We start from the raw sequence: 14,161 nt of genomic DNA, 5'->3' as shown, positions 1-14,161 counted from the left end.
ATCATGTAGATTTTAGAGATCAGGTGCTGATCAGAAATGCCATAGCTAAAAACTTTCTCCCAGTCTGTAGGTAATCTTTTTACTCTTGGGGCGAAGCCTTTGGATGTGAATAGGTGTTTGATTTTTAGGAGCTCCCAGTTATCTACTTTTTCTTCTGCATTGTTAGTAATGTTTTGTATACTGTTTATGCCATGTATTAGGGCTCCTAACATTGTCCGTATTTTTTCTTCCATGATCTTTATCATTTTAGATTTTATATTTAGGTCTTCGATCCATTTTGAGCTTGTTTTTGTGCATGGAGTGAGGTATGGGTCTTGTTCTTTTTTTGCAGATGGATATCCAGTTATGCCAGCACCATTTGTTAAAAAGACTGTCTTTTCCCCAGTTAACTGGCTTTGGTCCTTTGCCAAATATCAGCTGCTCATATATGGATGGATTTCTGTCTGGATTCTCAATTCTGTTCCATTGGTCCATGTATCTGTTGTTGTACCAGTACCAGGCTGTTTTGACTACTGTGGCGGTATAATAGGTTCTAAAATCAGGGAAAGTAAGGCCTCCCACTTTGTTCTTCTTTTTCAGTAATGCTTTACTTATCCGAGGCCTCTTTCCCTTCCCTATGAAGTTAGTGCTTTGTTTCTCCATCTCATTAAAGAATGTCGTTGGAATTTGGATCAGAATTGCATTAAATGTATAGATCGCTTTTGGTAGAATAGACATTTTTATAATGTTAAGTGTTCCTATCCATGAGCAAGGTATGTTTTTCCACTTATGTAGGTCTCTTTTGGTTTCTTGCAGAAGTGTATCGTAGTTTTCTTTGTATGTCTTTCACATCTCTTTTAAGATTTATTCCTAATTATTTTATCTTCTTGGTGGCTTCTGTAAATAGTATTGATTTGGTGATTTCCTACTCGATGTTGTTTTTGTTGGTGTAGAGGAACCTAACTGATTTTTGTATGCTTATCTTGTATCCCAATACTCTGTTGAACTCTTAGTTTCAGTAGCCTTCTTGAGGATTCCTTAGGGTTTTCTGTGCATAAGATCATCTCATCTGCAAAAAGAGATAATTTTACTTCTTCCTTGCTAGTCTGGATGCCCTTTATTTCTTTATCTAGCCTATTTGCTCTGGCTAGAACCTCCAGCACAATGTTGAATAAGAGCAGTGTTAAAGTGCATCCTTGTCTGGTTCCCGACCTCTAGGGGGAATGCTTTCAGGCTTTCTCCGTTTAGGATTCTGTTGGCTATTGTCTTTGTATAAACACCCAGTATTATGCTGAGGAATTTTCCTTCTATTCCTATTTTGCTGAGAGTTTTTATTATGAATGGGTGTCGAACTTTGTCAAATGCCTTTTCTGCATCACTTGATAAATCATGTGATTCTTGTCTTTTCTTCTATTTATGTGATGAATTACATTAATTGTTTTTCTAATGTTGAACCATCCCTGCATACCTGGTATGAATCTCACTTGGTCATGGTGAATTATTTTTCAGATATGTTGTTGAATTCTATTCGCTAGAATTTTGTTGAAGATTTTTGCTTCTAAGTTCATGAGGGATATAGGTCTTTAATTTTCTTTTTTTTTGTGGTGTCTTTACCTGGTTTTGCTATCAAGGATATGGTGGCTTCATAGAACGAGTTTGGGAGTATTCCGTCCTTGTCTATGCTCTGAAATACCTTTAGTAGTAGTAGTGTTAACTCTTCTCTGAAAGTTTGGTAGAACTCTGCAGTGAAGCCGTCTGGGCCAGGGCTTTTCTTTTGTTGGGAACTTTTTGATTACCTTTTCAATCTCTTCTCTTATTATGGGTCTATTTAGTTGTTCTACCTCTGTTTGTGTTAGTTTAAGTAGGTAGTGTGTTTATAGGAATTCATCTATTTCTTCTAGGTTTTCAAATTTTTTATAGTAATCTGATATGATCCTTTTAATTACAGTTAAGTCTGTTGTAATATCGTCCATCTCACTTCTTATTTGGGTTATTTGCTTCCTCTCCTGTTTTTCTTTTGTCAGTTTGGCCGATGGTTTATCAACTTTGTTGATTTTTTCGAAGAACCAGCTTTTGGTCTTGTTATTTCTTTCATTTTTTTTTTTTTTTTTTCTGTTGTCTATTTCATTTAGTTCTGCTCTAATTTTTATTATTCATTTTCTTCTGGTGCATGAGGGTTTCTTTTGTTGCTCTCTTTCTATTTGTTCAAATTGTAGGGATAATTCTTTGATTTTGGCCCTTTCTTCTTTTTGGATGTGTGCATTTATTGATATAAATTGACCTCTGAGCACTGCTTTCACTGTGTCCCAAAGGTTCTGATAGGAAGTGTTTTCATTCTCATTGGATTCTATGAATTTCTTTATTCCATCCTTAATGTCTTCTATAATCCAGTCTTTTTTGAGCAGGGTATTATTCAGTTTCCAAGTGTTTGATTTCTCTTCCCTGCTTTTTCTGTTATTGATTTTGACTTCGTTGGCGTTACGGTCAGAGAAGATGCTTTGTAATATTTCAATGTTTTAGATTCTGCTAAGGCTTGCTTTATGATCTAATATGTGGTCTATTCTAGAGAATGTTCCATGTGCACTAGAAAAGAAAGTCTACTTGGTTGCCATTGGGTGGAGTGTTCTGTATATATCTATGAGGTCAAATTGGTTGATTGTAGCATTTAAATCTTCCGTGTCTTTATTGAGTCGCTTTCTGGTTGTCCTGTCCTTCACCAAAAGTGGTGTGTTGAAGTCTCCTACTATTATTGTGGAGCTATCTATCTTACTTTTCAATGCTGATAGAGTTTGTATTATGTATCTTGCAGTCCTGTCATTGGTGCATAAATTTTTAATATGGTTATATACATTGTCACTTTAATCATTATATAGAGCCCTTCCTTATCCTTTATGATGGATTTAACTTTAAAGTCTATTTTGTCAGAAATTAATATTGCCACTCTTGCTCTTTTTTGATTGTTGTTTGCTTGGTATATTTTTTTCCATCCTTTGAGTTTTAGTTTGTTTGTGTCTCTAAGTCTAAGGTGTGTCTCTTTTAGGCAGCATATAGACTGACCGCGTTTTTTATTCCTTTCTGCCACTTTCCGTCCTTTATTGGTGCATTTAGTCCATTTACATTCAGTGTAATTATGGATAGGTATGAATTTAGTGCTATCATTTTGACGTCTTTTTTTGTGTGTTGTTGACAGTTTCTTTTTTCCACTTAATTTTATGTGCTGAGTAGATTATCTTCATATATTGTCCTTTCCTCATATTCGTTGTTGTTGATTTTGTTTCTTTCGAGTCTCTACTTTTTTCTTGTATTTTATTTTGATGAGTAGGATAGTTTGCCTTCTTCATGGTTACCTTATTATTTACCCCTATTTTTTCTAAATTTAAGCCTAACTTTTATTTCTTTGTATTGCCGTATCTTCCTCTCCATAGGAAAGATCTATGATTACATTTCTTAGTCCCTCTTCATTATTTTAATGTTGTCTTCTTTTATATAATAACATTGCTTTTACCGTTTTGAGAGGTTTTTGTTTTGTTTTGTTTTTTTAATCTTGCTTTGTTTTTTTGATTTCCCTGTCTGGGTTGACTTCTGATTGCTCTGCCCAGTGTTCTAGTCTTGGGTCAATACCTGATATTATTGATTTTCTAACCAAAGAACTCCCTTTAGCATTTCTTGTAGTTTTGGTTTGGTTTTTATGAATTCCCTAAACTTCTGTTTATCTGGAAATGTCCTAATTTCACCTTCATATTTTAGAGACAGTTCTGCTGGATATATGATTCCTGGCTGGCATTTTTTTTTCCTTCAATTTTTAAAATAATTCATCCCATTGCCTTTTTGCCTGCATGGTTTCTGCCGAGTAGTCTAAGCTTCTTCTTATTGGCTCTCCTTTGTAGGTGACTTTTCATTTATCCCTAGCTGCTCTTAAAGTTCTCTCTTTATCTTTGGTTTTAGCAAGTTTGATTATGTCTTGGTGACTTTTTTTTAACACCTACCTTACATGGAGTTCGATGAGCATCTTGGATAGATATCTTCTTGTCTTTCAAGATATTGGGGAAGTTTTCTGCCAACAAATCTTCAACAATTTTCTCTGTATTTTCTGTTATCCCTCCCTGTTCTGGTACTCCAATCACTCATAGGTTATTTCTCTTGATAGAGTCCCACATGATTCTTAAGGTTTCTTCACTTTTTAAAATTCTTTTATTTGATTTTTGTTCAAACGTATTAGTCCCAAGTGATTTATCTTCAAGTTCAGAAATTCTGGCTTCTACTTGTTCAATTCCGCTCCTCTGACTTTCTATTGAGTTGTCTACTTATGCAATTTTATTGCTAATCTTCTGAATTTCTGATTGCTGTCTGTCTGTGGATTTTTCCAGCTCATTGAATTTTTCATTATATTCCTGAATAACCTTTTTAATTTCTTTAATTGATTTATGTGTGTGATCCTTGGCTTGTTCTGCATATTGTCTCATTTCCTTCTTGATGTCTTGAAGCGTTCTGTATATAATCTTTTGTATTCTGACTCTGGTAATTCCAGGAATACACTTTCATCTTGAAGATCCCTGGGTTCTTTGTTCTGAGAGCTTGTTGAACTGATCATGTTCTGTTTCTTTATGCGACTTGATACTGACTGTTGTCTCTGAGCCATCTATAGGTTATTGTATTAGTTTATGCTTGCTTACTGTGTCATAGCTGCTTGCTTTGTTTTGTTTTGATATGCCCAAATGGGTAGCTTGAGTGAGCTAGCTTGATTATTTTTGCCTTTGGAGATCTGACTTCCTGTCCCCAGATGGCTAGAGCTATTATCAGGTATATGAGCCTAGAAGTTCATTCACTTTTCTTGTATGAAATCAGCTCTGGTGTCCAGGTAGCCGATCATCAAGTGTGTGGTACAGACTCTGTCCTACAGTCTTAGAGGGGCAGGGGTGATTGGTGTATATACCAGTATCTGATTGCAGCAGGGGGTCATGCTCTGAACAAGGCAGGGGGCTGAGAATCGATCCCCGAGTGTCTCTGAGGAAAGCGCGTCCCTGTTCCCTAGAGCACGCAGGTGGGTGCTTTCTGCAGATGGACCATAGGCACCCAATGTTTTTGGTTGTAAGGACTGGGAGGTACCAGTTATTCTTGGACCCCTGTCGTGCATGGCTGGGTGACCTGAGTGGAGCTACCAGTCCTTAGGCCCCTGATGTGAGTAAGTGAGGACCCTGTTTAATAGGCAAAGGAATGTCAAACATCAAATACCCACCTCTCCACTACAGAGCTGAAATGGTTCAAGTCTGCCAACAAGGGCCTATTCGCCTGAAATAGGCACACACAGTCCATGTAGAGGAAAATGGTGCTCAAAGTCCACGGACTGTTTATGCCTGGACAGCAGCCTCTTCTGTCCTGAGCTCCCCCAGTTAGTGAAGCTGGCAAATTATCTTTTCCTCCAGTTGCAATTTTTTTTCCTTCTCCAAGGCCGTGATAATTGCTCTAGGCGCTCAACAGTACCTATCTCAGGCCCAGGGAATTCAGCCGCTGAAGCTGGCTTGGGGGTGGGAGGGCATGGTAAAATATATGCAAGTACTTAGCTTTTGCCGAGAGCATCGTTATTCTCTGTTCCAGAGGCGTGAGTAGGCTGTGTGGCTGGCTGCTTCTCCCTGAGGAAACTGTGGCCAAATGTTAGTACCAGCCCGCCGCTGCCACTCCAGGAATGGTGCCTGAGGGCTCCCAGTGATTCAGGTCTGGTAACTCCTCTCCGCTTCTTAATGGTCTTTTCCTCCCCCTGCCCCTCTGTTTTCTAAGCTTGCCTTTGTTGCTCAGTGCTCCTAGATTGTCATGAATATAATTGTTTCACTTGTTTTTTTCAGATCTTTGTTGTAAAGAGGGCTTGCTGGAAGCATCTGTCTATTCTGTCATCTTGGCTCCACCTCCTCCCTATATCAGTTTTATATAAACAAGGGTGGTTTATATAAACAGTTGGCCAATTGACCAGTTGTGTTCTAGAAGACAGAGCATTTAGATCCTCTGGAGCTGGTATTTAACCACAAGAATTAAAATATCCAGTCTCCTCGCTGTAATAAAGGCTAATTCTCTGGTGGAAATTGTTTGCCGAGGATTTATTAAAACTTTTCTGTAGGATTAAAATATTCAGAGGATTCTGCTGTATTATAAATAGGAATGATGTAGAATCAGAATTTAAATCTCAAGGCTTTGATCTTTCCTTGTATAATTCAATAGAAGCCCTTTCAAGAAGTGTAATCCATTTAAATATTTACTGAATCTTACTCTCAACTGAAATGGGCATCAAATCTCAAATTAGAAAGTCTTCTTTTTGGTTCAACTCCCATTGGATTTGGTTGCAGCGTTTCCTGTTATTTGCATTGTAGGGAGAAGAGCACCATTAGCATGAAGAGTTTCAAAATCAATGATAGAAACTGACAAGCCAATGCAAAGACAACAGCCAAAGACTGAGTGGATCTCTTGTGTGCTCTCAAAAACCAAAGACCATTTCTTTAGCTTTTAAAGTTTTAAGACAATATTTCCATCTAAGATGGAAGGGATGAATATTGAGTTCCTAGGATGAGCCAAAGAGTGCATATATTCTATCAGTTAATTACTCTTCACACAGCCCTGTAACAACGACAACAAAAATTATTCCTTTTCAACCTAAAATGATACACAGACTGCAAAAAGTGAGTTTTCTGTGGTCATATAGCTATTAAAACATAAAAATGGATTCAATTCCCAAAGCCCAAGCCCCCTCAGGGCCTCAGACTGCTCTTTTTTTATTTATTCAACAAAAGTTTATAGAAGTACACCATTTTAGGTTGATTAGGAATCAACCGGAGAAACACTGATGAACAAGATATAGTCCCTGCACTCTGGGAGTTTTGAGCTCTGGAAAAGAGACAAACAAATGTGCTAAGACAATAGTAGGAAAGGTGAAAAAAAGGAAGCATGAAAGAGGGGCCGCTAACTCAGACTTGCTCTCCCATTACAGGTCTCAAAGGGGGCTACATTTTCAAAGATGCGCGTATGACACTATATAGACTTATGAGCATGCAAACTGTGACTACGTCATTAGCAGGGCCCCATAAATCTCATCCCCAAGCAGACATTCAAGGCTGATCTCTAGGGATGTTTCTGAATCTTAACAGTATCTCCTGAGTCTCCAGCCCAGTGTGGGTTTCAGCATGAGGGTGAGAGGCAGAATGAGAGATAAGGTAAGTGGAAGACGGATAACTACAAACTACATTTTTAAACACAAAATCAACTCCCCTCTCAGAGATATTTGTTAACTTTCAACATGACAGTTGAATTCTTAAAGGACTCTGGTTTTTCATTTGCTTGTTTATTTTGGTTAAGGGAGCGAGCAGATCCACATAACTAGGTCTTAGGATCAGACATTTTAGAGTTGATTGCTTTATATTGTTTCTCACATCTGCACACCAGCCACACTAATGGGGAAAGAAGCCATGTTAAAACAAGATCAAATTCAAAATTATAAAAGCTCACAAATAGTTTCTACAGTCTACAGATTTCCTCTTTCTGTGTCATTTCCCCATACATAGTCTTCACCCCCCTCACACAGTAATCACCATCTTTCATGCCATGTACAGAAGAAGAATGAAGAGACCCATCTTCCCCCATATACATACTAACAGTCTATTACTTGGGCAAATCTCCCTGCTTAAACGGCGTTAGCAAGAGATGGGTCCTAGACCAGGGATGGCAAAAAAAAAAAAAAACTAGCACAGCAAAGCAATTAGGAGGATGCACTCTGGAGTCAGATTTGTTATTAAGTGCCATGGAGTTGGTTCTGACTCATAGCAACCCTATGAACAACAACAGAAATAAACACTACCTAGTCCTGTGCCATCCTCACAATTGTTGCTATGTTTAAGCCCACTGTTGCAGGCACTCTGTCATTCCATCTTGTTGAGGGTTTAATACTCAAATCTTGATTTTACCTGGTTGTGTGGCCTTGTGCAAGCCACTTAACTCCCCTGTGCCTCAGTTTCTCCATCTTCAAAATAAAGATAATAATAGTACTTAATTCATAAGATTCTGTGAGGATTTAAAAAGAAAATACATACTGATTACCTAGAACAAATCCTGGCACATGAAAGGGGCTCAGTAAATGTTGGTATGTCTTTCATGCCAAGCTGATTAGTAGCTATGCTGGTTGGGTTCTCCAGAAGCGGACATAATATGTAGTTAGGAATACAAGATATTATTAGGCAATTAATACCTGAGAACAGAAAAGATAAGAAAGTAGAATTGGGCAGGGGGAGCCATCTCTGTCAGCCCATCTAGGAGCTCTGAGCACAGATTGTAAAGATTAGGTATCCCACATTGGGCAGAAATGGCTGGCCCTTATACAACCAACCTGCTCAGGCATAGGCCAATGGTCACCCACAGAAGAGACAGACCCTGAAGATCTAACAGCTGAAGGCTATCAGCTAACCATACTCTTGGCAGTTGGACAGCAAGTCCTTCCCTGAAGGGAGATTTAAGCAGGCATCTCCACATCATTCTAAGTGGCCATTGTCTGGCATGCTGGCTGAGAAGGCTTCTAAGGAAGTGCTGGGACTCAGTGAGCAAAGGCAAACGGAGACATCCTGATTTAGATGTCAGTTGTGGGTGTTGAGCTAGGAGAAGAGGCTCACCTTCCAGGAATTTGCCCTACTAGAATAGATCATCTCAAAAATCTCCTCCAACTCTGAAAAACTCAGATCTTTGATCCTTTCTCCCACAGTTCCTCTCAGAACCCAAGTCTGGCAGGATAGCTCTGATATATACCATGCTTTCCTTGGAGATAGAAAAGTTGCCAACTGTCCAGGAGCTCCAGATTTACGGAATCATAGAGCATTGTTCAAGGCCCTATCCTCAGCCTTGGCTCTGTGTGTCCTTTCCACAACTCTTCCAAGGCCTGGAGTTTCTCAGACACATTAGGATGTCAGTCCAGGTATGGAAGAGTGAGAGCTTTATTTAGAGAGAGCACTAGTAGTTATTTATACCCCACCTGTCATGGATTGGATTGTATCCCCCCAAAACATCAGTCAACATGGCTAGGTCATGATTCCCAGTATTGCATGATTGTCCACCATTTTGTTATCTGATGAGATTTCCCTATGAGGTGTAAATCGTCTGTCTATGAACTTGATGAGATGGGATTACCAGCAATTTTGTAAACTAAATCTATAAGATTAGATTGTATTTTAAACCAATCTCTTTTGAGATATAAAACAGTGAAGTGGGCAGAGAGGCGGGGGAACCTCATACTACCAAGAAAGCAGTGCCGGGAGCACAGCGTGGCCTTTGGACACAGGGTTCCTGCACGGAGAAGCTTCTACTCCAGGGGAAGATTTATGACAAGGACTTTCATCCCGAGCTAATGGAGAGAGCCTTCCCCTGGGGCCGACACCCTCAATTTCGATTTCTAGCCTACTAGACTGTGAGAGAACAAACTTCTGTTTGCTAAAGCCATCCACGTGTGGTATTTCTGCAACAGCAACACTAGATGACTGAGATACCACCTTATTTCAAAATGGATTTAAGGAATCAAAAACCACCTACCTAGGGTAGTTCTTCTAATAAGGCTTTTTACCTAAACTAAAGGTGTGCAAGTAAGGGAAACGAACAAAATATAGACAAAGTACAACTGTGGAGAAAGTTTCTGCAGAAAATGGTCTTTGGATAAGTGTAAAATGCTATCAGGGAACAAAATCAAAGTTATCAGCTCAAACAGGTGATGGGTCATTTAGCACTTAGGTGTTTTCTTGTTGTTTTGCAACTGTGCTCTCAGCAGTGGGAATCTGCAATTTAGTAATAGGGCTTATTTTTGCTGTTCATCGTATTTCATTTATGGGTAAGCACAGTGAGGATCCAGGCTGTGCGGCTGTGTGCTCAAATGCACCTACCAGAGAGCAGGCAGGCTAAACAGCTGATGGCAATATCTAGTTCTATCTCTCACCTGGTGGCAGCCGCCTGTGGTGAGGCAAATCTCCTAGGAAGACACTAGAAGTCTCAAACTGCAATTTTAAAGTCTTAGGCCTCCAAACTCCAGCGGCAGAGGGAAATAAAACATCTGATGTTGATACCTGAAATTCAAAACTGATTTCAAAGGTCAGTTTAAATTTTAAAAAATGTATATATATGTCTTTATGAAGCATAACTCTCCGGCTGATGAACAGTGCCTAGAATAGAGCTAGTTCCTCAGTTCTGTAAATGCTTGCTGAATGTTCAAGAACTAACAAGGCAAAGCTGTTCTCTATCCTTGAAGTCAGACTGCAACTAACTTTAAAGGTCAAGAATGTAGGTGACCCAGGGGCAAACCTTGAGACAGTTCCAACCAGACTGCTAATTAGATTCCCCCAAAATGCCACAGTTAAGGCCAAGGACAACTTTCCCAGGCAACAAAGAACCAGAAAATGCTCAGTGACTCATCCTCTGCAGCTGGTTTGAAGGTGCCTGAGTTCTACAGGCTGAACAGGATACAGGGTTTGCCTTCTCTCATTTATTTGACAGAGCTCTTTGCATAGTCAAGTGCCAGGAGAAATGAAAATTCCAGTCATACATTTAAACACCTTCCCAAAAAACACAGTTTTGGCACCTGGCAAAATTTTGATATCAGGGAATAGGCCTTTTAAGGCCCTCCAGCTTCATTTTTGGGCCTCCTCTCACTTTCTCTATGATGCCCTTGATTCTCACATACCAACTTCTCCCTTAACATATGTTCTCATGTACCTATCAGAACTGTCTGTGAACATCTTCTTAAAAGGCTGCTCTGATCCCTAGCTGGGGCTAGTTGCTTCGTTGTCCTTAATCTTATAGCCCATATTACATTGCATGCTTGTCAGTTATCCACATATTTGTCTATCTTGATGGATTGTAAGGTCCCTAAGGGCAGAGGCCAAGTATTACTCATTTCACCTAGTACATAGTAGGCTAGTTGAACTGAATTTTAACTAATTTTGCATTGAAGCATTAGAAGGAAATTATGAAGAAAAAGATTTTTATATTTGTGTACATTAAAATTTAAAGATTCCTTATTGAAATCAAGAAGGTGTTATCCTTTCACTCATAATGCAAAAAATAAGCAAATTAGATGAACCAAAAGTTCACCAAATAAGCAACGAGAAATAAACAAATAAGAAAACATTCAGCCTTATTAGTAGTTAAAAAAGAAAATACAAATTAAAACAAGTCGGCTTTTTTTTTTTAAACTGGTAAATAAATGTATGCATATACACACGCACACATACATATTTATTGAAAGATAATGAGGTTATAGTAACAAGGACACTTTATATACTGCTGAACTTGTAAATTAATGAAAACAGTTTGGCAATTTACATTAAAAATCTTAAAATAATATATATATATATATAACCTAGTAATCATAAGAAGAATTATGACGTGATGTTTGTAATATTCTTTATAATAGCGAAAAAATACAGAAACAGCTTGCCTGATCACAGGAAAGTGGTTAGAGCAAAAAAAGTTCATCAATTAAAAATAAATTTTATAAGAATATTTAATGACATGAGTGAAATCTCATGATAAAGTGTTAAGCATAAAAATACAGAAAATTTTAAAATTACTTTTAAAAGAGGAGTAGTCAAGAGTAACAAGTGATAGACAAAAGTAAGATAGTCAAATGAATAGCCTACTGATTTGGCAATTTGGAGCTCAAAATTATCTTTGGGAAAAGTTTTTTTTTTTTTTTTCCTTTGTTATAGCTTTAAAAACAATTAGTTGTTTTTCCGAGTGTTTAACCAGAAAAACAACCAACTGGTTCCCTGAGAGTTGGAGAACTTAAATTTGCAGGGAAGCAGAGGAGAGTGCACAACACCAGAGCTGAATCTAGGTTTAAATCTCAATTTTACCACACATTGTTTTTGAGAATCAGCTTCGATTCTGTTTTTCTATCCATTAAATGGGGATAGTAATTATAAACAGCCTAGCACAGTACCTACCTCTAGCCTATTAAAGATATCTATGCTTGTCTGTTTCACCTCCAGCTCCTGTTAATTGGGCATTCCCCAACTGAACCTAATCTTGACCATAGTTGATAGGACCAGGTTATCTAACCCTAGAGGAAATCTATCCATAAGCTTATCTGGTTTTACAAAATTTTCTCAACTAAAAATCTGAATGAAGAAAATTGGCAGCTTCAGTAGTTGAAGAGAAAATATCATTGCTGTCGAGCTGATTCCTACTCATAGAGACCCTATAGGACAAAGTAGAGCTGCCCCATACAGTTTACAAGGAGCCCCTGGTAGATTCAAACTGCCGACCTTTTGGTTAGCAGCCATAGCTCTTAACCACTGCACCACCAGGGTTTCCAAAAGCATTGTGTCAGAAGTGGGATTAGAACCCATGCTTCCATTCAGAGACCAGAATGCCCACAGGCAAGGTGCACACCTCAAGTCTAGCACCTTAGACCACTTGACCATGTGTAGACTTGGAGCTGATGGCCACACAGTCATGCACAAGATAAAGACCAATGAAACTCATTAAGGAGGAAGATGAGGAGCAGATATGAAAAGAAAGGAGTGAAGAGAATGACTGCATTAGCTTCCCATTGCTGCTATAACAAATTACCACAAATTTAGAGGCTTAAAACAACACAAATGTGTTATCTTACAGTCCTCATGGACGGAAGCCTGAAATATTTCTCGCTGGGCTAAAATCAAGGTACTGGCAGAGCTGCATTCATTCTGAAGACTCTGATAGAATTAGTTTCCTTGCCTTTTCCAGCTTTTAAGAGGCCACCTGCATTCATTTTCTCTTGTCACTCTTCCAGCTATGGCATTGCTCCACCTTTGCTCTTTCTTGCTTCTGTTGTACATGGTCTTCCCTACTATGCTCCTATAATAATCCTTCTGCCTCCCTCTTATCAGGATTATAATGGTTACATTGGACCTACCTGGATAATCCATGATAATCTCATCTCGAGACAGTTACATGGATCACATCCTCAAAGTTACTTTTGCCATGTCCAGTAATATCTACAAATTTTGGGGAGTAGGGTTAGGACATATTTGGGGGTGGGGATAGTACATTATTCAGCCTACCATGGTGTCATGGATTAAATTATGTCCCCCCAAAAATGTACGTATCAATTTGGTTGGGCCATGAATCCCGATATTGTGTGATTTTCCTATATGTTGTAAATCCTGCCTCTATGATGTTAATGAGGGAGGATGGGCAGCAGTTGTGTTACTAAAGCAGGACTCAATCTACAAGATTGGCTGTGTCTTGAGGCAATTTCTTGAAATGTAAAAGAGAGAGGCCAAGAGAAACACGGGGGCCTCATACTACCAAGAAAGAAGCACTGGGAGCAGAGCATGTCCTTTGGACCTGGGGTTCGTGCACAGAGACGCTCCTAGTCCAGAGGAGGATTGACAAAAAAGACCTACCTCCAGAGCCGACAGAGAGAGAAAGCCTTGCCCTGGAGCCGACACCCTGTATTTGGACTTCTAGTCTACTAGGCTGTGAGAAAATAAACTTCTCTTTGTTAAAACCATCTACTTGTGGTATTTCTGTTATAGCAGGCACTAGATAACTAAAACACATGGTAAGCATACAGCCTTAGAGATCATTTCTAGTCCTGACTCCGTAAGGTGGCTTGTTTCAACCTTGAGTGGCAGAAATAATGTCTATTCCTGGGGAGAGAGGAAGACTATGTTCTCCACCCCTTTGCAGTTAGATTGGGGTCAACAGGAGGATTCTGACTAATGGGATGTATTTGGAAAGGAGATGTCTTAGTTTCTAGTGCTGCTGTAACAGAAATAACACAAACGATTGGCTTTAACAAACGGAAATTTATTTTCTCACAGTTTAGGAGTCTAGAAGTCCAAACCCAGGGCACGTGTTCTAGGGGAAGACTCTCTTTCTCTCTGTCAGCTCTGGGGTAAGATCCTTGTCTCTTTTCATCCTATGATCCTTGGTTCCTTGGAGATTGTCATGTGATGCACGGCACTTATCTTTTCCCATCTGTGCTTCCTTGCTTCTGTGCCTAATCTGCTCCTTTTATATCTCAAAAGTGATTGGTTAAAGACACACCCTCCACTTCTATAGCCTCATTAACATAACAAAGAAAACCTTATTCTCAAATGGGATTACATGCATAGAGGTTAGGATTCCAACACATATTTTGTGGAGACACGATGCAATCCATAAGAGAAGGTAAACCAGGGCT

This window comes from Loxodonta africana, chromosome 7, assembly GCF_030014295.1.
Source record: "Loxodonta africana isolate mLoxAfr1 chromosome 7, mLoxAfr1.hap2, whole genome shotgun sequence".
NCBI classification, from domain to species: domain Eukaryota; kingdom Metazoa; phylum Chordata; class Mammalia; order Proboscidea; family Elephantidae; genus Loxodonta; species Loxodonta africana.
This window is presented reverse-complemented; position numbering follows the sequence as displayed.